Genomic DNA, 27,945 nt, shown 5'->3' with positions numbered 1-27,945 from the left:
TGGGACACAAACCCCTGTGCCAGTCTGTGTCATACTCTTCGAGCTCTAGGAGGACTGGTGACGAAGTCATGAGCAGGTCTGGCCCAGGTCCCCAGATCTGAGATCCCCAGGCTGCCCCTCCTCCCAGCCCTCAGGCAGCTTTGCAGAGGCTGGAACAGCAGTGGATTCAGGGCTGCAGGACCAGGCTGTCCCGGTGTTGTCTGGACCTCAGTGTGAATTAGGGACAGAAGACCTTGGTTGGAAAACACAGGGAGATATCTGTGCAGTGGTAACGTCCCTGCACTTCCCTATGGTGGTCACTAGGCCACTCCTTCAAACAACCGTCCAGTATTACACCCACAAACATCCCTGCTCAGCTGAGCTCCTGAAGCCCCAGACTCTCACGCCAGCCCTGGATTCTGAGTGGAGAAAGCACTGGGGTGTCCACTTGTTCCTCTTCTGTCTTACGCACCCCCAACATTGCTGAGGACCCTGGAGGCTGTCAGTACCCTCACTGGGAAGTGATACTGGTTCAGAAAGGGGCCTCCCAGGTTCTCGCCCTTCTCAGAGAGGTCAGTATAATGACCACCTGGGGCCAAGGTCCCCAGACCCTGCCTCAATTAGGTCGACTAAAAGGTAACAGTGAGTCCACGGGAAATCGGGACCGTCCCCTTGTCCTACAATGTGACCCAGCAGACACACAACTCCGGTGTGAACTACACAGTGGGTGCTGCCTCACTTCTACCCTCCAAATCTTGCACAAGAATCTCTCTTTCCACCCACCCTAACCAGAAATATAGAAAGTAATTCTGTGAAGTACAGTTCAGCCTGTCAACGTTGAAACTTAATAAGCCACCACAGTGCACACTTGTCACCATAAAACCTACTCACATTTCCACAAACCACATCTTTCCAAATTAAAGAGATAATGGTATCCATGCTATCATTTAATATTTAAAAACTACCCTGTGTTCATTGCAGCTTTGTTTACGGTGGCCAAGACATGGAAACAACCAAAATGTCCTTCGATAGATGAATGGATAAAGAAGTTGTGGTATATATACACAATGGAATACTATTCGGCAGTAAGAAAAGATGATATAGGAACATTTGTGACAACATGGATGGATCTTGAGAGAGTAATGCTGAGCGAAACAAGTCAGACAGAAAAAGCAGAGAACCATGTGATTTCACTGATATGTGGTATATAAACCAAAAACAACAAAAGAACAAGACAAACAAATGAGAAACAGAAACTCATAGACACAGACAATAGTTTAGTGGTTGCCAGAGGGTAACGGGGGCGGGGGGTGGGAGATGAGGGTAAGGGGGATCGAATATATGGTGATGGAAGGAGAACTGACTCTGGGTGATGAACACACAATGGGATTTATAGATGATGTAATACAGAATTGTACACCTGAAATCTATGTAATTTTACTAACAATTGTCACCCCAATAAATTTAATAAAATTAAAAAAAGAAAAAAAAAAAAACTACCCTGTGAACAACCACAAACATGCTCACCTTTTCCCACAAGAGGATTTAAAACACTATTTCTCTGCTAGTGATATTTATTTTCTCCAGCTGATCCACATTTCCCTGCAATATCTTGGAATGTCAACACCAAGACATAAAGTTAACTATTTTAACACAACCTGTGTTGGATGACGATGGGATGAGACCAGGGAAGAAACAAAAAATAGTTTATTAATATATAGCTACACACATTTCACAACAAGGACAAAATGCTTGCCGTATTTTAAGGATTCTTCCAGGACTCAGATCAGCTGGAAGAACTAACAGGAAGAAGTGGTTTCTCGCCCAGAAGTTGGCTAAAGATTTTCCCCATTTCCCCTCCCCCATCCCTGCCGGGTTCTACTACACTCAGAGGAGGTTATTATTTCTGGTTTAGGACCTGTCCTGTCCTCCTCTTCTTTTTCCTCCGCAGGTGTCTTTAGGAACATGATTCACCCCTGCCAGCCCCTGCTCTCCTCTGCCAAGTGCACTCCCCTTCCTAGTGTGGGGAAAACAGGGGGGGGCCGTGCCTGTGGGACCCTAGACAGACGGCTCAGGATAGAGACGCAGCAGCACCATAATCCCTGGCTTCACTACATGGTGGGTACGGGTGTGGGAGGGAGCGATTATAACCCTTCCCTGGGGGATCTCAATCCCCACGTAAACCATAGACAGGCTGGGAGCTGGTCTGACCTGTGTCAAACCTGTGTCAAACCTGTCCTGACCCAGCAGCATCGTCCTGGAGGCCCCTATGTGTGCTAAGCAGCTGCCATAAACCTTGATTTGTTATCTGGAATTCCCCCGACCACCCCGATGACACATCCTTTCTGCCCCCCAAATTCTTATGAGAAAAATGTCACATTAGAACTGAACTGGTTTCAAATCATAGACACCTTACTGTCTTTCATCCTCAGACAAACCAGATTCGTCCCACAGGGCACTGACTCCCCAAACACACTTCCTGTTACTGGTTCCCCTTCCCATCCTGACAGCAGCCCAATAGTCACCTCCAGAGAGGTTACCTCTAGTTTCTCACCGTGTAGGACCTGCCAGTAATTCTCATCTGATCTCTTTTCTATTAATTGTCTGTACATCACCAACCACTGTATGATTCTTTCTGTATCATTCATTAGTCAGGAATGATTTTAATGCAAGAACACACACATGACAATCAGAGGCATAAACAGACAGGAGCCTATTTGTCTCCTGCAACAAAAAGTCTGAAATTAGATGGTTGTTCTCCAGGTGCTCACCCATTCCATGAGGGCCCGGATCTCTCTTACTGTCTGTTCTGTCATCCCTACCATGGAGGCTTGGCTTTTATTCTTTTTGGCTTAAGATGTCAGGATGGCTGTGGAAGTCCCAGCTATCACATCCGTATTGAAGAGGAAATGTCTTGCATAAATCCAGTCTATTCCTTTCCTTCATCAGGGCAAAGGTTTTTGAAAGAAGCCCAGCTGGTTGACACGTACTTCCCTTGTGCAGTGCTGGGTCACATGGTCAATCCAGGTTGCCAGGGACCTGGGAAAAGTACCAGTTTTCCAATAAACAGAGCGGGCAATGCATAGCTAGAGATCGGTGGGGGCTGTCTTCTGGGGAGCAAACCCGGTGTGTCTACTACTCTGTCCAAACCACAGGATGGAAACTCCACTGAAGCAGAGACTGTGTCTTGTTCATGCTGAATTCCAGGATGGAATGTTTCAGACTAAGAGGATCTGAATAAATGTTTGCTGGGTGAATGTTCTCCTGTTTTTGGTGTAGTAGCCGTCACAGCCTCATGTCAGCTCTGCACTCACAGCATGAACCAATCAGCGCCATCCTCTGAGTCCTGTGTCCCCGGTGCCATATCCTGGACCACCTGGATGACTACTCATGGCCTTAGAGGTAGTATGTGCAGGATGCCTCGGTGGGCTCTGCGCCCTCCTGCTCCAAATGGGCAGGTTCAGCTTTTCATGGGTGACCTGAGCCCTCGTGTCTGGTCTGAAGCAGGCAGGGCCACAGAGGGAAGAGGATTTCCTCTCTGGTCCAGCAGTCGTGGGTGAGGGAATCAGGCCCTAATCAGTGGGATCTGAATCCACTCAGGGACAGAGGACGCCCCTGCGCCTCCACAGCCAGTGTGGAGTGGCCACCAGGGGGCAGCAGAGAGCCACCTGCAAAGTCCTGGGCATCAGGGTTTTAAAAGCATCCCTGCAGATCATGACATGCAAGAGGGTTAGTAACCACGACCTGACACCTGAAGGAAAATGTGTCCTTTATTGCTACAGCATCACCTTAGACAATGATGTACAAACTATTTGACTGCATGGCCTCTTGATCTGAATCTTGTAGAAATTGTCTATTTCTCTGGCACAGGTTTAGGTCCATTAATTCCCCTCCACACACCCCAGTCCGGCTAAAGCTCAGGTGTCCACAAAAACCGGTCCTTCCTGTGACCACACGTTTCCCATCTCCGTCCCTTTGCTCTGAGAGCCGGTGGTCCTACCAGGAGGAGAAGCTCCTCCCTTCCCTACCTCTCATCAGGGGGCTGATGCCAAATGTTTTTCTTTCTCTTTTTCCACTCCAGAGGCAGTGCAGATATTCAATAACCTTTATTTGCCTTAATAAAATAAATGAAATAGTTTCCTACTTAATGTGCTTTCCCCAGCAACTGAAAGCAATTTAACCATAATTAAATATCACATGATGCATTCTAATAATTTCCAGCCAAATTTCATTCTCTTATGCTCAGTCCTTTCTCTTGAGCATATGACATCTCAATAACCCTACCACAAATGGGGATACTGAGGCACAGGACGTACAACCTGCCAGAACCTCACGGCCAAGGGCTGACACTTACAGCCCTTCAGCGGATCATTAGAAACTCCATGTGCATTGGTTAGGAATTTTATCTTTGGATCTACAACCCAGGAGCTGTGATCTGGGGTAGGTGTGTGCACCTGGCTAAGCCTGCAGTGTCACCTGCAGAGTGAGGATGAGGAGTGTTCCTGCCCTGGGGACTTGCAGGTCAGAGGGGAATCAGTGTGTAAAGCTTCTGAAGGTGGAGGTAGCAAAGGACCAACATGTGAACACAACCACCAAACGCTTACGGACGAGACACACCAGGGTCCTGGGTGATATGAACCACCTCCCACCTGAGACAGGGGGGAGCAGAGGAAGGACCTGGAAAACCCAGCATCACCCTGTGATCCTGGCCACCCTCGTGACAGGGCCCCTTCACTGGGCGGTGTCTCAGGTTCCCTGAACAGTGCAGCCCAGTGCTCTGCTGTGGCCAGGCCAGGAGCGAGGCCAGGACAGTCTGGGGTGGACACGTTGTCCCAACTATGGGACCAGCAAGAGAAGGAGGATCTCCTGGCTGAAAGTGGGGTCTGCAGGGGCGACACCTTCCCTCCCAGTGTCCCTTGGGGTGAGTCCCTCTCTGAAACCACAAAGCTCCTCAGGCAGCACCCCTGACCCTGGCTGATTTGCATACCCAGCAGCTCTCTCCACAAGGGGATAAGAGAGGCTGGGAGGAAACCTGCTCAGCCTCAGAATCGGGGTTCCTCCACCATGGCCTGGACCCCTCTCCTCCTCGGCCTCCTGGCTCACTGCACAGGTGCTGCCCCCAGGCTCACCCCCACCCCCAGTCCCAGGGCTCAGGACAAGCCTGGCCCTGACTCTGAGCTCAGCAGGGCACTGCCTGTGGGGGCAGGAGGCTCATGACCCTGCTGCAGGGTGAGGGTCGGGTGGGGCTGAACCCCCTAACTGTACTCGCTGGCTCTGTGTGAGCCCTGAGGGGCTGCACCTGCCTCAGAAGGGGGGGGTCTCATTTGTTCAAAGGCTCCATCCACCAGTCAGGTCCAATGTGTCACTGAGGATGAGATCATGGGTGTGGGCGCCGTGGGGGCCCTGAGAATCCCTGCAGCTCAGTCCAGGCCTGGCAGGAAGGGGTCAGGTGGGAAGGGGTCCTTCATCTTCAATCCCTCCTCTCCTATCCTCTCTTGCAGGCTTTGTGGCCTCCTATGAGGTGACACAACCACCCTCGGTGTCGGTGAACCCAGGACAGACGGCCAGGATCACCTGTGGAGGAAACAACATTGGAAGGAAAGTTGTTAACTGGTACCAGCAGAAGCCGGGACAGACACCTGTGCTGGTCATTTATAGTGATAGCAACCGGCCCTCAGGGATCCCTGACCGATTCTCTGGCTCCAACTCGGGGAACACGGCCACCCTGACCATCAGCGGGGCCCGGGCCGAGGACGAGGCTGACTATTACTGTCAGGTGTGGGACAGCAGTGGTGATGCTCACAGTGACACAGGCAGATGGGGAAGTGAGACACAAACCCCTGTCCTAGTCTGTGTCACACTCTCCTCAAGCGCTAGGAGGGCTGGTGACAAAGCCAGGAACAGGTCTAGCCCAGGTCCCCTGATCTGAGAGCTCAGGCTCCCTCCTCCCCGCCCCCTGGACCCCGTCCCTCCCCCCACACACACACACACAGTGTGTGGGTCAGGAGTAGATTCAGGTCTGGTGGACAAGGCATTACTGGAGTTTCTATCACATGTTGTGAGTTGTGGACATAAGGCCCAAGATGAAGGAGAAACTGATGGAATCATGTGTCCAAGGAAATGGTCCTTGGAAATCCATACAATGGTGACTGGGCCACACCCTGGAAAATGTTCTAGATTAAGCACCAGAACCTCCCAGTTCAGCAGCCCTGGGGTCCCTGGTAGCCTGGGATTCTGAGTGGACCAAACCAGTGCAGTGGTCACTGTGGTATCCACCTAGGTCCCTAGTCAGATCTCACACGCCCACCCACAACCGCTGGGACGCCCTTGCAGCTCACAGTGGTGCCCTCACTGGGAAGCTCCATTGGTGCAGAGAATTTCCTCCCTCACGGTTATGCCCTCTGTCTGAGTGTGACGCAGGCCCAGTGACGGCTGGATGCCATGATTCCAAGCCCCGGTCTCAGATCAGAACGACCTCACGGGGCCTCCAGCTGAGTCTTCAATTCTCACCACACTGCTGGTCTGCACATCTTGCCTCCATGCTTCCTTCCAGTGAGATCACCCCAAACTCTACTGCGTGGTGTTCCCTATGTCAGGGTGTTTCCAGGGAGCCCAAAGAGAAAATAAAAGTGTAGAGAGAATGTTGAAGAGGATGTAGCTGCCCAGAGAGAACTCAGGAGGTCTGCAAATGTTCCTGAGAGGACTGATGGGCACATGAGGGAGGAAACCACGTGAGGTTGAGGAAAGAGCCACAAGGACATTAGAGGGCTCACTGCACAGAGCCACAGACACCGTCATATACGTATGTGCGCCAGTCAGAGGGGAAAGCTCCTCATTAAGGCAGCAGATGACTCACTAGTCAGAGAGCTTTGGTCAGTGGTGGGAAAATTAGCCCCAGATAGAGGCTGCTCTGGTGCCACCAAAGAGAGTGTAAGTAAAAGGAAGTTGAGAAGGAAACGAACAGTGTCGAGTAATGTACTAAATCCAAGTATAAAATTGAAAACCATAGAGGAAAGTACAAGTATTCTGTACCCTCAAGGAAAAAGGCACAGTAACTATCATCCTATCAAAAGTTTCCTGCAAAGAATCAGGAAAACGTGAGCCATTATAAACACAAAAAGCAATTTTTCCCAAATGGCCCAGAGATTGCCAGGATGATATAATTTGTAAACGAGGATACAAAAGGATTAATATAAGTGCATTTCATTTATTCATGAGGTCAGAGGAATGACGGATGAGGCCAGAGGAATGACGGAACATGGTAAGTGATCACACGGAGAACACAACAAAATCCAAACTGAACTTCTGGCGATAAAAGCTTTAATGTCTGCGATGAAAAAACACACTTCCTGACGTGGACAGCAGCTTGGATGTTACCAAAGAAAAGGCTAATGAACTTGATGACACAGCAATAGAAACACTTGAAAATGAGCCATAAAATAAAGACCAATATGGAAAAGGGATCTGACCTCTCCAACACACCACCCGTGTGGCTGGAGAAAATGATTCTTCCTAAAACATGTTTTCCACGTCATCGCAGGGTCTAGCACCAGAATCAAGCTCAGTCTGATGAGGGCAGAACTGTTCATCTCCAAGACCCAGGTGGCCTGGGAGACACGTGGGGACACAAGCTTGAGGAAATGAGGGTTTCCGTGGTGACCTGGACCAGAGCTTCTGGAACCTCAGAGAGCACACAGTCCCCAGGTGTCTCCTAAGATGCAGCAGCTGCTTCAGCAGGTCAGGGTGGGCCCGGGAACCTGCATGTCTGATGGCTCCTGGGGAGCCTGTGCTGCTGGTCGACTGAGTGGCTTCACTCCTGCTCACCTGCCACTCACAGCTCAGGTGAGAGTCACCACAGGAAGGCACCGCCCGTGAAGCACAGGGGACCTGCTCTCCCTCCCACCCAGGCTTCATGGGGTTTTGTGCACACACCCCTGTTCACACCTCTGTCATGGGTTGGGGGCCCAGTCTATCTTGACCCACCTCCCTAGGCCTGTAGGGCCCGTGAACAGATGGTCACCTTCTTCTGTCCTGGAGCAACTGTGACATTGGGGGTTATAATCCTGTCTCCTGGTACCAGCAGCTCCTGAGCACAGCCCCACATGGCTGAAGAGGGGCGTTAGAATCCATTATCACAGACTCCAGACTCCATCTCTGACAACTTGGCCTCTGACCGTCTCTCCCTCCAGTCAGCAATGACGCTGGTTATTACTGTGTTCCCCTGCAGAGTGGGGTGGGGGCTCTTCCCACAGGGTCGTAGTGATGGGAAGTGAGAACAACCCACCCTGGTGGGCCCGACTCCCCTCCTGTGTCCTCGATGTTGTGAGGTTCCCTCGCATGGGACACCTTCTAGGTTCAAGGATGAAAAAATGAGGCCCCTCCTCTCTCCTGCCACTTATCCAGGTGAGTCCTTGAGAGCCGTCAGTCCATGAGGCCCTTGGGAACAATGACATTGTCCCTGTCTGTGGTCTGTGTGCTCAGGAGAGGCAGGTATCAATGACATCCAGGTGGCTCATAATCCAGGCTAGGACAGAGAAAAAGTGTCATCTTGACACCCTGACTGTAGCTATTGTAGTCTACCTTCTTCTGTCCTGGAGCAGCTGCGACACTGGGACCTGGGACCTTTCTGTTCAGCTTTTCAGATCTGTCCTCTCTTCTCATTACCAGGGAAAGGAACGTTGGGGACACTTGACAGGGGTCTGACTACCATGTTACCTGAGGAAGCAGGTCTTGAGGATAGAGACCCATCAGCCTGCAGGGATTCAGGCTTGGTTTGCAACCAGCAACCTTGGAACCCTGAAGGAGCCCTGGATCCTCCAATCAGAGATGCCTCCCACCTCCCCATAAATCCCTGTCTTCGCCCCATTGTTGGTCTCAGCTCCCTGCCCCTCATGTCTCCCTGGGAAACCGGCCCTTACCTGGTTCACTCCACATTATCCTTCAAGGTCCTGTGGGAAAGTCCCTTACTCGGGGAGGCCATCCAAGACACAGGGACTGAGTGAGATGGGTTTGCAGAATAATGTCATTGGACCCCGTATCTCCCCTTTTGCAGCTCTCACCACATGTCGTATCTCATTGGTACCTTTTGTGCCAGTTAAACCAGTTCTGTGAGGGAGATTGTGCACAGGACTCTGTACGGTGGTGACTTTGCGTATTTCTAGTTATGGTGATACTCACATTGGAAGCTGCAGAACATTCTTGTGGGACAGGACAGTCTCTGGAGACCATGTGTATCCCTCCTCACTGTGACCCCAGAAGGAGCAGGCAAGGGGACAGAGTGTCTTAGGTTACAGCAGATACTGTGCTGCCTGGGGACTGAGACAGGCTTCTGGGAGGAGACTCAGACCCTTCCCTGGGAGGGAAGCTCATGGCAGGAGGCTCCTCCCCATGGCTTGTGAGCACGGAGACGGAAGCACCTGGAAGGAACCAGCCCTGCCCCTGGGGCCCTGGGAGAAGAGTCCTTACGGGGGCCTGACAATAGAGATTTACTGTCTCACGTTCTGGAGGGAAAAGTCTCAGGTCGAGGTGCTGGCACGGTTGGATTTGTTTTAGGCTGGGAAGGGGAATCTGCTCCCTGCTTGTCTTCTAGTTTCTCAACTTTTGCTGGGATCTCAGGTGCCTTTGGCTTGTAGGTTCTGCCGTCATCTTCCCATGGCATTCGCTGTTGTGAGTGTTTGTGTCTAAATTTCACCTTTTGTAACCACACCAGTCAGGTTGGATTAGGGGCCCACCTACTCCAGTATGAACTCACCTTCATTACTTGTATCTCTAACGACCTGTTTCCAGTAAGATCCCCTCCTGAGGTAACAGGATTAGTACTTCAACATATGAATTTTGGGGAGAGGGGTCACAAATAAAGCCATAGCAGTGTCTGTGCTATAGCGGGGCCCCCCTTCCCTTGGAGGCGCCCCACCAGCTCCGAGGTCCGGTGGGATAACTGACAGCAGAAGGACCCTGACCTCCCCCGACGGGCCCGTCCCTGTGTCTGCACATCCGGCTCCATCCTTGCTCTCTGGTCAGCACAGTGAGCACATCTCTGAAGCACAGCAAGATGCCTGCACAGCATCCTCGTCAGGCCGTGAGTGACACAGGACCCTGTTTCTTCAGGCAGGACTCAGGGAGGCTGTTTTCCTCACATACTCCCCAGGATACCAAGCTGACCTGCTGCTCTTCCAAAATCAGGTCCCAGGCCTCCTGACCCAGCTCAGCTGCCCTGTGTACGTGGGGACCCTAAGAGTTGGTTAAACACCCCCCCACACCTGGTGCCCTCCGGCCTGTCCCCCGGGATCAGTGTGAGGTGCCCCCTCCTCTCTGCCCCAGTGTTCCTTCTGGTGACACCGGCCCAGCTCTGAGGCCTCACCTGCCAACAAGGGCTCCGTGCTGCCTTCTGTGGACACACACGTGAGAGGACACTCACTGACCGTGAACACGTGCAGAGCAGAGTGTCAGTTTCTTCAGCACCACATTCCCCTCCTAGAATGAAGAGTAACATGTGAGGCCAAGTCAATTGAGACAAGACACGCATCACAGACACACTGGACAAACATGAAGTGGTTCTGCTGTAGTTCTGGAACTTTCCGTGATGGAGAATCAGGGCCGCGTGCCTGGGCCCAAAGGCACAGTGGGCAGGACAGGGGGCTGCGTGGATGTGCCTCCTATGACCTGTGCAAGGGCAGTGCATCTGTGGGCGTGTATGCACATCTGTGTGTGTCAATGTGTTTTCCATGTGTTTGCATGTGTGCAATTTGTGTGTACATGTGTATATTTCCATATTTGCAGAATATGTTGCCAATGTCTAATGTCCCAAATTAGGACTTGCTATGTTTCTGTCTTTCCTCCTACCACTATTCAGATGCCTTTATATTAGGTATAACATAAGGATTAAGCATATGATGGGAGGAAGAGTAAACATTCTTATGTGCTTAATCTGTGCCAACACCATACACACAACTTTATATTTATTAAATTGTTAAATTGCAAATACTCTATGAGACAAGCATTCTCATCATCACCCCGTTTCACAGATAGGGAAGCTGAGGCACAGAGGAATGAACACCTTGTCTGAGGTCAGAACTAAAAAGTGGCTGATCCAGCAGCAAACCGAGGTCTTTGACCCCAAAATCCTGGCCTTTACCCAACCCTGCGGTCTCTCATTGTGTTTTCAAAGCTAAGACTTAGCTTTTCCTTAAGGTGCCAGAAAGTTCTCTCTCCTATTTTGAAAGCCAGTGACTGATATTGTGACTTTGCAGTGCAGCCTTTTCCAACAGAAATAATATTGAGCCATATGTTTAATTTGAAATAGTCCAGTAGCCACATTTTAAAAATAAGAAGAAATTGGTGGAATAGTTTCCATAATATATTTCGTTTGACTCCATTGGTGAAAAATATCATTTCAATATAAATATAAAACACTGATATATTTTACATGATTATAACAAGTTTTTCAAATCTGGTGTGTGTTTCACAACCACAGCACATCTCTACTGGAACTACCCATGTGTCATTCTCAACTGCTGTGGGTGTGGCTTGTGGCCACCATACTGGATGTCAGGTGAGTGGGAGCCAGTAAAACACTCACCAAGGGTGTGGCCTCTATTCAGGATTCAAAAGTAGTCATTCTGTTGAACCAGCTCCACATGTTCAATGATATTTATCCTGAGGGCACCAGGGGGCACTGTGGGTTTTGGTTTGGGGACCCAAATAAGCCCAGTTCCTCTGGGCTGTGCCCAAGGGCAAAGTGCATGACTGATGCTCTATGAAGACACTTCAGTTGAGAGGAATCAACTCCCCACTCTGAAACCCACACCTGGCTCTGCTTCTGACCTCAGGAAACTACCAGCATGAGGCCCTTAGGCTCAAGACTCAGACAGAGCTGAGACAGACACACTGGGGAATGGAAGACAGATTTGCATTCATGCTCCTCCCTTCCTGAGCTGCAAGAAGAAAGGATAAGACAGGAGCTTGGATAGGCCAGTCCCAGCTGGGCAGCCTCAGGGCAGAGCTCCTGGAAGACCCTCCCCGCCATGGCCTGGGTTTCCTTCTACCTCCTGCCCCTGGTTTTCTCCACAGGTCAGAGTGTCCCAGGGCACTCAGGGGACCCGCTACCCAATATTTTCCTCCAAGCACAGACCTGAGGGGCATCTGTCCACTCAGGGTGCATTCAGCATCTCTATTGTATTTTGCATTTCCAGGTCTCTGTGCTCCGCCCGTGCTGACCCAGCCCCCATCTGCATCTGCTTCCCTGGGAGCCTCGGCCAAGCTCACCTGCACCCTGAGCAGTGAGCACAGCACCTACACCATTCGCTGGTTTCAGCAGCAGCCAGGCAAGGCCCCTCGGTATGTGATGTACCTTAAGAGCGACGGAAGCCATGGCAAGGCCAACGGGATCCCCGATCGCTTCTCTGGCTCCAGCTCTGGGGCTGACCGCTACTTAACCATCTCCAACCTCCAGTCTGAGGACGAGGCTGAGTATCACTGTGGAGCAGACTATAACATTGATGGCCAGTACGGGTAAGCCACAGTGACACAGACAGTGGGGAAGTGAGACAAAAACCTCCCTCCCTCCGTCCCCTCTTCCTCACAGGGACTCAGAGTGAGCTGCTCCCTCTCCCTCCCCTGGATACTGAGATTTTGCCTCTTCTCTGCTCAAATCCCACCATTATGCATCTCCTCCCCAACACATACTAGGGAGAAACAAACACGGTTCATAATTTAGGTGATTTTGATGACAACATTCTGTTTGCTCCACCTCAGGCCTGTGGGGAGGACCCAGGACACATCAGACCTACCCAAGCAAGATCATGACCCTAAAAGGGTGTCTGCGCTGAGATGCTGTGTCCCTAAGAGCCACAGGCTCTGTGACACTGTCATGAGGCTCTACTCAGGGAAGGAACATAGATCCTGCTGCTCCAGAAGTGACCTTGGATGTCATCTGGAGCAAGTGAAACAGGATCAGTTTCAATAGGAAGCATGTGGCCCTCAGCAGAGGCTGGACCCAGAGATATGATCCCATGGTGGGTGCAGAGCTGGGCCCAGTAGGAAAGCACGAGCATGTTTGGAGGGTCTGTGGCAGGACAGACATGGACCACGGCCTGGGCTTCTCCAGCTGTGGGGGATTCTCACCTGTGGTGATGGGATGTTTCCAAACCTGCCCACAGGATGTGTCTAGAGATAGGCCAGGATGGCATCAGAACAATGGCAGGGCACGGGAGATGGAGGACACTGAGGTGGAAAATATGTTGACACCACACACCCACCTCCCCAACCACATTTCAGTCCTTTGGGTGATTAGCCTTAAATGCATTTGGCGGGGTTGGGGTAAAGGCAGGTTTACTGGACGTGTTGAGATTCTGCTACCTCTCTTTTTTCTCTCTTGCAGGCTTTGTGGCCTCCTATAAGTTGACGCAGCCGCCCTCGGTGTCAGTGGCCCTGGGAAAGACGGCCAGGATCACCTGTGAGGGAAACAACATTGGAAGGAAAGTTGTTAACTGGTACCAGCAGAAGCCAGGCCATGCCCCTGTGCTGGTCACTTATGATGATTGCGGATGGCCCTCAGGCAACCCTGACCGATTCTCTGGCTCCAACTCGGGGAACACGGCCACCCTGACCATCAGCGGGGCCCAGGCCGAGGACGAGGACGAGGCTGACTATTACTGTCAAGTGTGGGTCAGTGGTAATGCTCACAGGGACACAGGCAGATGGGGAAGTGAGACACAAACCCCTGTCCCAGTCTGTGTCATACCCTCCTCGAGCTCTAGGATGACTGGTGACAAAGATATGAGCAGGTCTGGCCCAGGTCCTCAGATCTGAGATCCCCAGGCTGCCCCTCCTCCCAGCCCCCAGGCAGCACTGCAGAAGCTGATTCAGGAGTAGTTTCAGGGCTGGCAGGACCAGGCTAAATGGTATTTTCTGGGCCTGAGTGTGAGTTCAGGACAGGGTCATACATGGAAGGACAGACAGACATCTATCCATGGTCAATGTGCCTGCATTTCCATATGGTGGTCACTAGGCCAGTTCTTCACTTAAATGAGTGGGATCACACCCCAGGATTTCCCTTCTCAGCTGAGTTTGTGAAATTCCAGCTCCCACAGCAGGTTGTAATTCTGAGTGGAGCAAAGGAGTGTCATGAACACTGGACTTAGTTCTGCTTCTGGGTTCACCCACCCACCACCACTGCTGGGGACCCTGGCAGCTCTCAGTGGTGCCCTCACTAGAAAGTGCTATTGGTTCAGAAAATGGCCTCCCAGGTCCTCACCCTTCTCAGAGAGGTCTGTGAAGTAACCGTCTGGGGCCAAGGTCCCCAGGCCCTGCCTCAATTAGTGTGACTGAAAGGTGACAGCTTTAGAGCTCCCTGGAGGAACCTGACGCCTTGTGTGTCACCTCATGTACGACACCTTCTCTTTTTCCCTAGTCTCACCTCCCTCACTTCCTTCCAGATTCCTACACACCCAATTCTCCATCTCAGAGTCTGATTCCAGGGAATCCCATCTAAGAGGGCCAGCTGTCCCCAACATGGTCACCAGGGCCAAGGAGGCCACTATACGCCCACAGAGCTCTGGTTCTCATCTAGGTCCCCAATGCATACATCATAGACCTCGGTGAGATCTGATTTTTATAGATTGAAAAAGAGCCTGACACACTGGTGCCCTGGGCTCTGAAAGACAGAGGGAGAGTCAGGGCCATCGTGACGGTGAGTCCAGGGGAATCGGGACCGTCCCCTCCTCCTACAACGTGACCCAGCAGACACACAACCACGGTGTGAGCTACACAGTGGGTGCTGCCTCACTTCTACCCTCCAGATCATGCACAAGAATCTCTCTCCACACCCACCCTAACCAGGAATACAGACAGGAAGGTATTCTGTGACGTGCAGTTCAGCCTGTCAATGTTGACACTTAATAAGCCACGACAGTCCACCCCTTGTCACCATGCAACCCACTCACGTCTCCACAACACACAGTCTCCAAAAGGGAAGAATAACAATAGACATGCATCAACCTATTATGATGAAACTATCCTGCTAATGACCACAAAGCTGCTCACCTTTTCCCACAAGAGGATACAAAACACTATTTTCTCTGCTAGTGACATTTATTTATTTATTTTTTAACTATTCTTAAGCTTTTTTCTTTTTTTTAAAGATTTTATTGGGGAAAGGGAACAGGACTTTATTGGGGAACGGTGTGTACTTTCAGGCCTTTTTTCCAAGTCTAGTTGTTGTCCTTTCAGTGTTAGTTGTGGAGGGCGCAGCTCAGCTCCAGGTCCAGTTGCCCGTTGCTAGTTGCAGGGGGCACAGCCCACCATCCCTTGCGGGAGTCGAACTGGCAATCTTGTGGTTGAGAGGACGCATTCCAACCAACTGAGCCATCTGGGAGCTCAGCGGCAGCTCAGCTCAAGGTGCCATGGTCAATCTTAGTTGCAGGGGACGGAGCCCACCATCCCTTGCTGGAGTCAAGGAATCGAACTGCCAACCTTGTGGTTGAGACCCCACTGGCCCATGAGGGAATCGAACCAGCAGCCTTCTGAGTTAGGAGCATGAGCCACCGGGCCGACCCGATATTTATTTTCTCCAGCTGATTTCATATTCTATAACTTAAATATTGAGATACAAAGTTAACTACTGTTAACACATCTTATGTTAAATAAAAGTGGAATGAGAATAATACAAAAATATATGACTAATCTGTATGCAAATATATACATATCAATAGAGGAAAGAAATGCTTGTTACTCATTTTATCCTCAATTCTGCGACTGGCCCTGAGGTCAGAGCTGGTGTCTGTAGTTACCTTCTTCTCTTCCCATCCCATATCCTCTTTGCCCTCAGCAAATACCTGAGTTAGTCATGATCCCTTGTCAGGTCGGATGACGCCAACCTTCATTCCAGAAGTTTCTGGCCCATTATCAGTCCTGCTGAATTGGACGGTTGTGATTTTATGACTGATCACAGACCACGGTCTGGCTGTCAGGGAAGGTCTCTTGCATCCCATACGTACTCCTGCTCACCCCAGTCGTGTAGAAGGAACCCAGTGCCCCCTTCAGAGTTAACACCATCCACCCCACGCAACACCCCCAACTTTGCCTGACGATTCCCTGTCAGGAGGAGCCGAGATGGGCCACGGAGCAGTCTCCACCGTGAGTTCCATGCAGTCACACAGAGTGAGGCGTCTCCGTGATGAGAAGGGAAAGTCTGCTCGTGGCTCCTTAGGGATGGTCATGAGTGGTGCCCCTCCCATTTCCACCCCTTGATTCCCAGGCCCATGAATCCTGCCTATGGGAGAAGCCACCCCATATATTAGATCTGACTTAGAGCAGAAAAAACCTCCTGGAGGACTTTGCTTCCACCCTATAAGGAGCTGCCACCTACCTGGCCATGTCACCGAGTCCTCAAAGGCCCTTCCATTCCAGATATTACTTCCTGCTGTTTTCTAGTCTTATCAAGACCTCATAAAGGTAAAATTGGAGGTATAGAGACAGGGTCGGGGTGTTATTCCCTGCAAAGAATCTACATATCTCACACTCAACAGGGGGAACATTTTGTGTTAATGCTAAAGAATTATAATTCAGTGTTGCCAAATGTCGTAGTGGTCAGACCACTTCCTAAATTTTGACATGTACACAGCACTTAAAGAATGGCTGAGATTAAGTAGGTCTAAGGTCTGAACATTTGTGTCCCTGCCAAATTCATATGTTGTCATCTTAACACCCAAAGGCGACATATCAGTAGATGGGGACTTTGGAAGGCGAATGGTCATGAATGGGATCGGTGACCTTAGAACAGAAGCCACAGCCTCGCCCTCCCCCCACCACTGAGGGAGGACACGGCCACGCGGCACCTGCTACGAGGCAGGAAAAGGGCCCTCACCAGAAGGCGACCATGCAGAAGACTCGATCTTGGACTCCCTGCCTTCAGCACAGTGAACAATGAATTTCTACTGATTTAAGCTGCCCGCTTTGTGTCCAGTTGTTCTAGCGACCTGAATGGACAGGTGCAGCAGGCCCTGGGTGAGGACGAGTGTCACAGGAGGTGTCTCAGTCAGAGGAAGCAACATATGGAGACTCTAAGACAGAAGAGACCATGACATGTTTGAGGTGATGAGGAAAGTCCAGATGAGGTGGAGCTGAGTGAGAGCAGGAGAAATGGCCTGAACCATCTGTTTCTGACTGGATGTCCCACTGGACACTCCCCTCCTCACACCACCCAGGGGTTCTGAAATGTCTGTTCTTAAAACACACGAGTGTTCTCCACATCATTACAGGGTCCAGCACCTGAATCGGGCTCAGTCTGGCGAGGGCAGGACAGTTAAGAACTAAGACCCAGGCGGCCAAGAGGGACTTAGGGACACAAGCAGGAGGAAGTGAGGGTTTCCATGGTGACCTAAACCAGACCTTCTGGAACCTCAGTAAGTTCCCTGGGGTCTCCTAAGATGCAGCTGCCACAGACGCAGGTCAGGGTGGGCCCGGAAACCTGCATCTGTCGGGTCTCAGGGGAGCTTGTGCTACTGGTCCTCTGAGGACCACACTGGAGTGGCTTCACTCCTGCTCACCTGCTTCTCACAGCTCAGGTGAGAGTCACCACACAATGCACGTCTCTGAAGCACAGGGGACCTGCTCTCCCTCCCACCCAGGGTCCATGGGGCTTTGGCACTGCACAGACCCATGTCCACACCTGTCATTCTCATCAGGATTAGGGACCCAGTGTGTCCCGATCCACCTCCCTAGGCATGTGGGGCACCTGCACAGATGGTCATCATTTCCTGTGCCAGAGCAGCTGTGACATTAGTGCTTATAATCCTGCCTCCTGGTACCACCAGCTCCTGGGCGCAGCCTCACATGGCTGAAGACAGAGGTCAAGAATCAATCATGACAGACTCCAGACTCCAACTCTGGCAACTCAGCCTCTCTGAGCATCTCTTGCCTCCAGCCCAGCAATGAGGCTGGTTATTTTTGGGGTTCTCATGCAGGATTGGGGGATGAACTCTCACCCATAATCTCTTAGTGATAGGAAACAAGATCCATCCATCATGGCTGGGACTGCTAAATGCCTGTGTCCATTCTGTTGCCAGCTCCCATGACGTGGGACTCCTTCCATGTTCGAAGACAAAGAAGGCAGGTTCCCTCCTCTCTCCCACCACTAGGCAGGTGAGTCCCTGACAGCTACAGCTCATTGAGGTCACTTCGGAACAAACTCTGTCCCTGCCTGTGGTCTATGTGCTCAGACACCCAACTGACAGCTCAAGAGAGGCAGGTATAGGTCATGTCCAGGTATCTCAGAGTCCTGGCTAGGACAGGGCAGAAGTGTCACCTTGAGATCCTGACTCTAGCTATTACAGTCACCTCATCAGAGATGCCTGCCATGTCCTCACAAATCCTTTCTCTACCCTGTGATTACGTCAGCCCCTGCCCCTCACCTCTCCCTGAGTACTGATCCTTACCTGGTCAACACCAAATTCTGTTTCAAGGTTCTGTTTGTGGATGTGGAGAGTCTAGGACCTCATTAAATTGCACCTAGTGACGTTCTGGACTGACCTGGAGGTCTCTGTGTGAGGTGCCCCTGCCCTCTGTGCCCCAGAGTCTCTTCCCCTCAGTGACACCAGCCCCAGCCCTGAGGCCCATCAGCCTCACCTGCCACCCAGGCATCCAAGCTGCCCATGTGGACGGTCAGAGGACACACATCGTGTCAATGTGTGCAGGGCAGGTTTTCAGTTTCTGCAGAACTAGGGGACGTCTCCCAGAGCTGGGAGTCACACTCAGGGCTCACTCTACTGAGATAAGGGAGATGAGATGACACACACCCCAGATCTCCACAGGCACGAAGCAGCTCTGCTGTAGCTCTGCCGGGACGGCCGTGATGTTTCTATTGAGAAACAGGACCACGTCCCTGGGCCTAAAGGCCTAGTGAGCATGCCATCAGGCTGCTGAATGTGTCCCCTGTGACCTGTGCAAAGGTCAGTGCACCTGCGGGCCTGTGTGTGTGTGTATGTGTGTGTGTGCGTGTGTGCGCACATGTGTTCATTTTGGTGTAGCTGACAGATTTTGCTAAGTCAAATGTCCCAAAACCAAACTTTCTATTTCAGTAATTTACTCCTTTCACTATTCTGATGATCTAGTTTATAATAAGTATAAAGATGAGAATTAATGATATTAATACAAGGAAGAGAAGTAAACATTCATATGTGCTTAATACATATCAGTATCATCCACAGGACTTCATATTTATTACAGTGTTTAATCACAAATACTGTGAGACAAGCATTCTCATTCCCCATTTCACAGATGGGGAAGCTGAGGCACAGATGATGAGCACCTTGTCTGAATCAGAGCTAGAAAGTGGCCGAGCCAGCAGCAGGACCCAGGTCCTGTGACCCCAGAGTCTCTGGTCTTTACCACCATCCTGTGGCCTCTCATTGTATTTTCAAAGCTAAGACTTGGCCTCTTTCAGGTTCCAGAAAGTTCCCTCTCCTGTTTCAAAAGCAAGTGACATATGATTACTTTGCAGTACAGCTCTTTCCAATAGAAAAGAAAAGAAATCGAACCATGTAGGTAATTTACATTTTTGTGGGAACTACATTTAAGATTAGAAGAAACAGCTGGAATTAGTTTTCATAATGTATTTTGTTTCATTCAATTGATTGAAAATATTATCATTTCAATATGGATCGGATATAAAAATATTAGTATATTTTACATAATTTCATATGAAGTCTGTACAATCTGGTGCGTGTTTCAGAAGTACAGCACATCTGTGCTGGGAATACCCGGTACATTTCATGCTCTACAGCTGCATGTGGTTCGTGGCCACCATATCAGACAGAACAGTGGATAAATGAGGTGCCCTTGCAGTACATACTCACAGCCACCAGAGGGCAATGGAGGGTTCCATGACTCAGGCCTCACAGGGGAGGAAGGGCTGCTCCACTTTCCACCCAAACCAGGAATATTGAGGCCACCCAGAAACAGGGAATTTTTATAACACGTGTCGATACTAGTCCTTTATTAAACACATGGTATTAGAATAACTACAATCTTAAAGATGAATCTGAGCTATCAAACACATTTGATCATTAGTCAATGTAATATATGACAATAGTGCCTGTGAATTGCCTTTATAAATATTGTTACAAGTAACCCTTTCAGTGGGAAGAACATTTCAATGAACCTCACAACAAGTCATACATTTATATTTGGCGCAGATCTAGAGGGAAGGAGGATCATAAGGAATATTTTATTGACCTGGCTCCGCTCAGCTGTGATGTGGACCCCTCTTTGTGCCTATCTGGACAGACCCGAGGGATGACTGCTGTCTCTGCGTCACAGAGTTGGATGACGTGCCGCTATTGTCCACACAGAGAAATATTTGCCATATTCACAAGCACGGATCATGTTTATGAAGGTGAATTCTCCCAGGACGGCACTAACAAGGTACCTCCACTGTTGTCATGACCCAGAGCACAGGTGTGAGAACAAGGCTGCAGGACAGGACAGTGGGTCCCCACGGGGAGACTATGAGATGTGACTTGTGAGGAGTGGAAGCATCGGGTGGGAAGGAAGCAGAGGAGCCATGTGTCACCTGCTCCCGTGAGAACAGTAGTGGGAGTGTCACAGGCACGAGGCCTCGTCTTATCTTCAATCGTCTCCTTAGACCAAACTCTGAGGGGTGAGCCGTGGGGTCCTTCTGTCTCCACAGGTATCACCACAGTGCTTCACACATCATTTCTACGAACAACGTCTCCAGCTTTTGTAAATGAGATCATTTCATCACATCAGCGGTACTAGGTTGGAAAACCAATACATTTGTCTGGGATATTAGGTGAAATATGGTTTCTTGCCAATTGTTTCATAAAATAGAAGGGTTTCTCTTCTGATACTGACAGTTGTCCAAATCAATGGCCGAGACCGTGTTAGAAAAGGAATCCTGATCTCACTGTCAGGAGCCGACCTGACCTGAGGAGCCCAACGGTCACCTGATTCCCAGCCCCACTGACACATGACCCTGTGTTGTCTGCCTTGGAGGAGCAGAGGGAGTGTCCCCACCTCTGTGCACACACGTGTGTTTCCCTGGGAAACGCAGATTCCAACACCATGAAGACCTGGGTGCTATTCAGACACTTCATCCTCCGTGAGGGTTGTGACCGGAGGGGCTCAAGCAGCCTGGGAAGGAGGAGGAAGAGGATATGGGATGTGGTGAGGGGCGGAGAAGGCAGAGCGCCGAAGGTAAGGCTCTGAGGTCAACTCCTGGATTGGAATCTGACTCATCACTGTCCGGGGGACTTTGGGAAAATCATTAACCTCGTAGTGACAGCTTCCTCCTCATTGGACTGGAGCAGAGGCTGTGCCTTCAGCAGAGGGATGAAGTTGATATTACGATGGCGGGTAGACGGGGTGCCGGTAAAGCACTCACCAAAGATGTCACTTAAGGGCTTAAAAATAATCATGCTATTCAACCAGCTACATATGTAAGATGACATTCATCCTGGGAGCACCAGGGGGCACTGTGGAGGTGTGGTTTGGGGACCCGAATAAGTTCAATTCCCCTGGGCTGTGCCCTAGTGCAAAGGGCATGACTGATGCTCCTTTGAAGACACTTCTATTCAGTAGATCAACTCTCCACTCTGAAACCCACACCTGGCCCTTCAGGAAATTACTAGCACGAGGCTCAGGCTCAGGGCTCAGAGAAGAGCTGAGACAGACACACTGGGGAATGGAGAACAGATTTGCATTCATGCTCCTCCCTTCCTGAGCTGTAAGAAGAAAGGATAAGACAGGAGCTTGGAGAGGCCAGTCGCAGCTGGGCAGCCTCAGGGCAGAGCTCCTGGAAGACCCTCCCCACCATGGCCTGGGTTTCCTTCTACCTCCTGCCCCTGGTTTTCTCCACAGGTCAGAGTGTCCCAGGGTATCAAGGGTCCCCCTTCCAAATATTTCCCTCCAAGTTCAGTCCTGATGGACATGCGTCCTGACTGTGCATTCAGCCTCATTTTTTAATTCTTCCTTTTCCAGGCTTCTGTGGTTGGGTTGTGCTGACCCAGCCCCCGTCTGCATCTGCCTCCCTGGGAGCCTCGGCCAAGCTCACCTGCACCCTAAGCAGTGAGCACAGCAGCTTCTCTGTTTATTGGTATCAACAAGCACCAGGGAAGACCCCTCGGTATGTGATGAGAGTTTACAGTAACGGAACCCTCAGCAAGGGGGACGGGATCTCCGATCGCTTCTCAGGATCCAGCTCTGGGGCTGACCGCTACTTAACCATCTCCAACCTGCAGTCTGAGGACGAGGCTGAGTATTACTGTGGTTCATGGAATACAATTGATGGCCAAACCCGGTACACCACAGTGACACAGACAAAGGGGAAGTGATGCTAAAACCTACCTCCATCCCCTTTGCTCACCCAGCACACAGGGTGAGCTGCTCTGGGTCCCTCGGCAGGACCCTGAGACCTTCGGTTCTTTTCCTTGTTAATCCCGTCATCCTACCGCCCCCCTGAGACTCCACAAAGGAGAGGTCAGGGTGACAAAAGGGTCAGGGTCTCAGTGAGAGCACTGTCAGCTTCTATCATGTGACAGTGACAAACGAATGGTGTAAAAAGTGTCCCTTTCATTGACTGTTCCTTACCTGTGGCTTTCGCTTCAGAGATTGCCAGGTGATTCTGCGACGAGAAAGTAAAATTTCACATCAAACGTACTTGTGTGCTACCAATTATACTCAATATCGTTGTTATGATAAAAAATAAAAAGGTGAAGAAGCGCTTGTGTGGCCCGTGGCCTTTGCAGAGTCTCCAGAAGAAACACCATTCAGTTCCTTTGTATCATTTGGGGAATGTTTTGGGCCAATGAGCTGTTGACAATTAACCCAAAGGAGTGGCTGAAACAGGTCACAGGACCTGCACATGGGGACAGGAGGAGCTGATGTGGCTGAGAGAGTGACGGGGAGGCTGGGCCGGACGGGAGTGCGCTGAGGAGGTGTCCTTTCCCCTCAGGCTCTCTCTGCCTCTCTCTCTCTCTCTCTCTCTCTCTCTCTCTCTCTCTCTCTCTCTCTCTCTCTCTCTCTGTGTGTCTGGATTTTTCCATTATTACTGTTCTATTTAAGTTTTCAGTGTATTTCTGTCTTATGCTCTTTGTTCCTTTTTCATTAATTCTTTCTCTCATCATCGAGTGTATGTGTGTGTGTGTTTGTGTTTGTGTCTGTAGTTAGTTTGATGTGATTTTATCCCACGTGTAGGATCCACCACACCAGTCAAGACACACAACGCCTCCATCACCACAAGGGTCCCTCGTGCTGTCCTTCTGTAACACACCCACCTCCTCCCTCTGAAGTGCCCTTCCCTCCTCTAACCCCTGGCACCGCTGATTAATTCTCCAAGTCTACAATTTGTCTTTGCAGAAATGATACATAGAAATAAAAGTATATTTTACCATATTTAGCCTTTTAGCATTGACATGTTTTTCACGCAGTGCGATCCCGTGTAGATTCCTCAAAAACGCTGTTGCATTAGCCCTCCTTCCTCTTCCCTGCTGAGTGGTACCCACGGTCCGGGGGGACCAAAGTCTGTTTAACCGTCCACCACGGAGGGGCGTCTGGATTGTTCTCACTTTGGGACAACAGGCACAAGGGTAACATTTTTAATTTTCTGAAATAAATGCCTAAAACACATATCCTGAGTCTTATGCTAATCACAGGTTTAGTTTTTGAGGAAGCTGCCAAACTTCTTGCAGAGGGTCTAGACCAGTTCCATTCCCATCAGCCGTGCGTGAATGATCCCATTTCTCCACATCCTTGCCAGCACTGGGGGTTGTCACTGTTTTACTTTAGTCATTCTGATAGGTAAGTGGTGATACCTCACTGTGATTTGTTTTGTATTTAAGGTATTAATTTTATTCTATTTTTTTATTAGTTTCAGGTGTACAAAACAATGTAATAGTTAGATATTTACACCGCTCACAAAGTGATAACCCTCCTCCCCTAATATCCTACCCTCAGAATCGTATATAGCTGTTACAATTCCCTTGACTCTGTTCCCTATGCTGTCCTCACATCCTGTGACTGTATATATATTTAATTATAATTGACATCAGTATTATTCAGCTTCAGCCTCAGGTGTACAGCTCAGTGGTCAGGCATCTACCCCGTCCATGAGGTGGTCTCCCTAATAAGACAAGTGCCCACCTGATACCCTCCAAAATCTTTACAACATTATTGATTACATTCCCCAAAATGTCTATTGTATCCCCGTGGCAATATTGTGGTTACCTATTTGTGCTTTCTGTCCCCTCGCCTTCTCCCTCATCCTCACCCCCCTCCCATCTAGCAACCCTCAGTTTTTTCTCTATATCTCTGAGACTGTTTCGCATTGGTTTGCTCATTTATTCTATCTTTAGAGTCTACATATAAGTGAGATCATATGGTATTTGACCTTCTCCATCTGACTTATTTCACTGTGGTTTTAATTTGCATTTGCCTAATGGGTAATGATGAACATATTTCCATGTGGTTTTTGCCATCTCTGTATCTTCTTCCATGATACGTCTGTTCTTGACAATTGCTCATTTAATAAATGTATTTCGTTAGTTTTGTTTTCTTTTTCTTTTTAGTTTTGCGTGTTCTTTTTACACCTATATACTAGTTAATCATTGGATATTTCTTTGGAAATCTTTTCTCCGTTAGTTGTTTTCTTATTCTCTAAATTTAGTCAGGTTTTTTTTTTTTTTTTTTTAAGTTTATTGTGGTGACAATTGTTAGTAAAATTACATAGAAATCAGGTGTACAATTCTGTATTACATCCTCTATAAATCCCATTGTGTGTTCACCACCCAGAGTCAGTTCTCCTTCCATCACCATATATTTGATCTCCCGTTACCCTTGTCTCCACACCCCTCCCCCTTATCCTCTGGTAACCACTAAACTATTGTCTGTGTCTCTTTAGACAGTTTTGCAAAGCAAAACATCAATTTTGATGTGGTCCATTACATCAATCCTTCCTTTTGTGAATCAAGGATCTGGGGTCATCAAGACATTTCGCCAAATTCTAGGTCCCCAAAATATTCCTATTCTTTTTCTAAAACATAAAAAACGATTACCTGTGAGGTTCCTGACCAATTTCACTGTTTCTGATCATGGGATCTGGTCTTTTACACACATGCATGACCACTGTTCTTATAGCACTTCCCCCCATCTCCACGGATGATGTTACCACTAGAGAGGAGGAATGAGGGGCGCCCCAATCCCAGAGAGGAGGCCCAGGGCTCAGGCGCAGGCTGAGGTGAGTGTGCAGGTGCTGGGTCAGGGGACAGCACTTTCTCTCTGAAGACCAGAGAGTTCTGGGGAACCTGGTACAGGTCTTGTGAATAGAGCCAATTGCAAAGCCTCCTTTTCTGCTCGGCAAGGAGATATGCACAAGGCCAGAAGGAGACAGGAAGTAGATTTGCATGAGGTCCCTTCCTGATGGAGGATAAGAGAAGTCTGGAGACCACATCCCCAGGTGAAAGCTCATAGGCAGAGCTTGGGGTGTCTTCACCATGGCCTGGGCCCCTTTCCTGCTACCCCTCCTCACCCTCTGCACAGGTGCTGCCCCACAGGGCTCAGCCCCCAAAGAAATCAGGGGGCAGCCTGGACTTGGTCTTTAGCTCAGCACAGGCGATGCTGCAGGGTGTGCGCTCTCTGGGAATGAGACCCTCACCCTCACCCTCACCTCTTCTTTCCTCTCTTACAGGTTCTGTGGTCTCATCTGACCTGACTCAGCCAGCAGCACTGTCTGTGTCCTTGGGACAGACGGCCAGGATCACCTGCCAAGGAGAGATCCTAAAGAGCTATTATGCTGGATGGTACCAGCAGAAGCCTGGCCAGGCCCCTGTACTTCTCATCTATGGTAACAATAACCGGCCCTCAGGGATCCCTGACCGGTTCTCTAGCTCATACTCATACGACACTTCCATCCTGACCATCAGCGGGACGCAGGCCGAGGACGAGGCTGACTATTACTGTGAAGTGTGGGATAGCAGTGGTGAAGCTCACAGTGACACAGGAAGATGGGGAAGTGAGACACAAACCCTCCTTCCCCATCTGTGTCACACACTCCTCCAGCCACAGGAGGGTTGTAGACAAAGCCATGCGCAGGGGTGGCCCAGGTCCCCAGACAGGAGATTCCAAGGTTGCCCCTCCTCCCAGCCTTCAGGCAGCTCTACAGAGTCTGTACCAACTGAGGATGCATGAACAATCATATTTCAGTTTTTATTGTGGGTAGAGGGAAGATTGAACATGTTAGGAACAGATAGGGAAGACGTTCTAAAAATACCAAATCAAAGTTATGAAGATGAAGCACATGGTCTGAGATTAAAAGCAAAACAAAACAAAATAAAAAAGACTGGGAGAGATTGTCATCAGATTGTTTGCTGCAAAACAGAGATTAGTGAATTTGAGGACATGGTGATTGAAACTATTTAAAATAAAGCACAGAAAGAAAAAGACTGAATAAATCAATAAGCTTCAGTGAGTGTAGCACAACTTCACACAGTCTAAATAGCGTGTAAGTTGGGTCCCTGAGGGAGACCAGAAGAGGAAGGGTAGTAAATAGAGAAAATGTTTGAAGAAATAATAGCCAATACTTTCCCAAACAAACGTATTCAAGAAACTCAACAAAGTTCATGTTCAGGAAACATGGAAGCAGCTCAAAACATACAACAATGAAATTGCTACAAACCAGTGATGTAGAGACACTCGTGAAAGGAGCCAGAGAAAAAAGACACATTGTATATAGAGGGACAAACAGGTACAATCAGTGTTCTCATTAAAGCAAGACAAGCAAGTAAATTGTGGAGCAACACCTTTAAAGTACTAAAATCGGTCAACCTGGAAATTTTTACCTAGTGAAAAAAATCAGTCAAAAATGAAAGCAATGTAAAGCTTTGTCAGGCTGATAAATGTCACAGAATCGATCACCAGCAGATCTTTATATGTGATAGTAAAGGACACTGTTCAGATGGAAGGAAATGATGATACACAGAAATGAGAATCTACACAAAGAAACACGAAGCATCAGAGATGGTAAACACAAGGATAAATAGAGAAATGTTTTCATTTGTTAATGTCTATAAAGTGTAGTCAAGTGTTCAAAAGAAAAATTACATATATGTGTATATATATATATATATATATATATATATGCATATATATGCAACACAAACATGTCTGAGAGATCTGTGCAACGAAACATTAGAAAGTGGGTGAATGGAGTCCAACAGGGGAGGAGAGAAAGGAGAAGAGCAGAGACAAGTGCCACAGACACACCCAGAGTCACTGTGGGTCTCAGGAGAGGGAGGAATCAGGCTGCAGAGGCAGTCTCTGCTCCCCTGAGCATTGCTACCTGAGAGATCAGCATATAATACAGCTGAACAAAGCAATCAGGTCAGAGACAGATACAGAAGTGTGACAACTGTGTTTTAGCAGCCACCACTGCCAGGTAGAAAACCAAGCCTGGGAGACTGGCTGCCTCCCTCAACCCTCCTAGAACTAGCAAGGGCTCCAGAAGAAACTGCAGCAGTGAGTGTTGGGTTCCAAAGTGAATATCTACAGCCCGAGAACTGGAGAGGCAGTACTTGAGCAGCAGACGCACACAGGCTAATCCCGATGACAGGGGTAAGAAGGAGAGGTGAAGTAGCTGAGGTCTGGCAGTTGTCATTACTGGGAGAAGAACAAAGCCACAAACACATCAGCGGCCTCTTCCAGCGCATCCTACCCTCACCCATTGTGGCTAATTCCAGCAGAAGCACCTAGGACAGCTCAGGCAGTGCAGCACTGCCTCTGGCTGCAGGGCCAACACTGGGATTTCAGGGACTTGGAACCCCATCACCCACCACATTTTTCCACGGGGGTGATGTCCTGAGATGGAGGTAACCTGGCCAGAGGAGACTCCCACATCCCCAGGGAATACAAAGCATTTCCCACCACCTAGCAGAGATCCCAGTGCAAGAATAATAAACA

General features: G+C 49.5%; 1 protein-coding gene and 3 gene segments (V, D, J or C); all 4 read left to right on the top strand.

Moving 5' to 3' along the window:
- Window positions 1-27,945, top strand: part of LOC109439166 (immunoglobulin lambda-1 light chain-like) — a 556,184-nt gene that overhangs the window by 432,079 nt on the left and 96,160 nt on the right. The gene's annotated exons all lie outside the window — the stretch shown is intronic.
- Window positions 1-27,945, top strand: part of LOC109439815 (putative non-functional immunoglobulin lambda variable 1-50) — a 364,704-nt gene that overhangs the window by 249,370 nt on the left and 87,389 nt on the right.
- Window positions 1-27,945, top strand: part of LOC148757294 (immunoglobulin lambda-1 light chain-like) — a 150,457-nt gene that overhangs the window by 47,718 nt on the left and 74,794 nt on the right.
- LOC141569198 (immunoglobulin lambda variable 2-18-like) overlaps window positions 1-27,945 on the top strand; it is a 197,741-nt gene that overhangs the window by 110,975 nt on the left and 58,821 nt on the right.

The sequence above is a fragment of the Rhinolophus sinicus genome, chromosome 9 (genome assembly GCF_057876585.1).
Source record: "Rhinolophus sinicus isolate RSI-liver-muscle chromosome 9, RSI-T2T, whole genome shotgun sequence".
In the NCBI taxonomy this organism is placed as follows: domain Eukaryota; kingdom Metazoa; phylum Chordata; class Mammalia; order Chiroptera; family Rhinolophidae; genus Rhinolophus; species Rhinolophus sinicus.
Note: the sequence above shows the minus strand (reverse complement) of the source record. Positions and strands in the feature narration are given on the sequence as shown.